Below are 2,135 nucleotides of genomic sequence, written 5' to 3' on the forward strand. Positions count from 1 at the left end.
TCGAGTTACAAAAAAAATTCCTTATCTCTCCAAATTACAAAATCCACAACTTCTCTCTCTAGATGCTGCAAACAAAGTAGTGATCAACAAACCCCGTCTTCCTTGAAACGTGGTGGCCTTGCTTTCTTTGTGACTGTTGGACTGATGGAAATGTCCCCAATGCATCAAGAGTACATGTGATATTTTCCGTACTCTTCAATGGTGGTCAGCATTTGTTTTTTCTCAATGTTGCCTCCCATTCCGGAGGCCAGATGCAACGCACCTCCTCCTGTTGCCATTCCCAATTAATGGAGTTTTCCATGTGCCTGTAGAGGTGGAATCTCCTCCTCACATCAGTTGCAACATTACTGGAGTTTCGATACCACAATAATGACAGAAGTGTCCTTAAACACGTAATTTTATTAATAAGAAAAGCAATTACATCTGGAATTTTGCAAGAGTTTACACCCGAACAAAAAAACACTCTTGCAATGAGCTATTTATAAGCTCAAATGCCCTGACTACCTCTAATTATGGATCACTTATTAAATAACAAGTGTCCACTTACAATAAATGCTATTCAAACAACTTGCTAACAAATCTCCTAAATTAGAGCCTAAGATACGACACATTTGTAGAGTCATATCTTGTTACAACAATATACTAATTCTAAATGTCTCCATTAAATAATTAAATATTCTAGATTAATAATTAATAATTTAATATCTTGAATTAATAATTAATTTATTCCAACTTTCTAACCTATAATAATATTTTATTTTTGGATCATCTAACACAAGTTTGCAACCAATATATGAAGTTTCCAACTTTCCAACATGTGCCACAAAGCAAGCCACAAATGGATTTCACTATGACCTAGAAAAAGTACACCATAGCAGAAAATATAATTAAATCAGATTATAATGGTATTTCGCATTGTAGAAATCCGTAATAGTATAGGTATATCTAAATACATAATTGGGTATTTCACATTTCAGAAATCAACAACAATTTTTATTTTTATTTTTTTTCGGAGCAAGTAATAAAAATTATTTTCACTCATCACAAGAACCTACAAAATTTTGCAGTACCAATAGCTAAATATTCATATATAATGAAGATAGCCGAAACTCTTCCAACCTTAAATGAAAATGCAAAAATGCATGATGATAATATGAACATACTATTATTATTTGCAACCCAAGTATAGAGAGAAACTTGCAAATCTGAAAAGAAACTCTAAGGTTCATTCCTTTCTTTGTGTAACCTCTACAGCCTATGATTTCCCGTCTCCATGTCCACCGCAACATCCCCCGGAATGATGATGCTTAATTTCTAACTTGACTTTCAACTATTTGCACATGTCAAATGGATCCTCACCATTGGCATCATACTTAGCCTCATTATCATTAATTTTAGATTCCAGTGTATGGCTATACAAATGGAATGTTACTCGGTTTCTCTTGCAGACATGGAGAGAAACATACTCAGCCCAAGAAACTCATGCACAACCTTCTGGGCCGTCGTCATGAGCTTCGTTACGAGGCCCAGTTTCCTATGCATGCGCAACAAGACCAAATAAGTTATATGGCCATGGAATTCTGTGGACTCCTCATCCATTTTCGCGAGAACATAACCCATAATCTTCTTATTGTAATCCTCGGCCACATAGAGAAGTTGTGGCCATGAGAGGATATGGTAGAAATAATACTTCATTTGGTAATTCTCTGGCAGACACATCAGATTACATGTCTGCATGGAAAGCAAGTCTTCCATAGTAGCTTGGTGAATGCAAACCATGGCTGCAACTGAGAGTGTTTAAACCGTAGAATATAACACACTACTTAAACCCTCCCTGTTACTTGCTCTTTATTGGAAAGTCTTTGAATTTTGCGGGTTTTATTCTGAATATTTGAATGAGAGGAAACCTTATCAAAATTCTCTAAGACACACGAGATTGGAAATCAAATAAAATGTATATTAATCAATATTAAATAATTATGTACATGTTTTACATATAAATACATATAGGAAATAGTTGAACTAGTTCCCGGGAGTTCTTGGACTCCAATAACTACCCAAACTGACCCAATATTAATCCCGAGCATTATCTATCTAACAGTCCCCCCTTAATTTGAAGGGATATACCAAATTCC

At 35.1% G+C, this 2,135-nt stretch overlaps 1 pseudogene; it reads right to left on the reverse strand.

The window, feature by feature from the left end:
- Window positions 1-1,225: 1,225 nt before the first annotated feature.
- On the reverse strand, window positions 1,226-1,779 carry LOC149186153 (N-terminal acetyltransferase A complex catalytic subunit NAA10 pseudogene; annotated as a pseudogene).
- Between the last annotated feature and the right edge of the window lie 356 nt (window positions 1,780-2,135).

Source organism: Pinus tabuliformis, chromosome 3_1, assembly GCF_031772625.1.
Source record: "Pinus tabuliformis cultivar Carrire ecotype Pingquan chromosome 3_1, CPIR1, whole genome shotgun sequence".
Lineage (NCBI taxonomy): Eukaryota > Viridiplantae > Streptophyta > Pinopsida > Pinales > Pinaceae > Pinus > Pinus tabuliformis.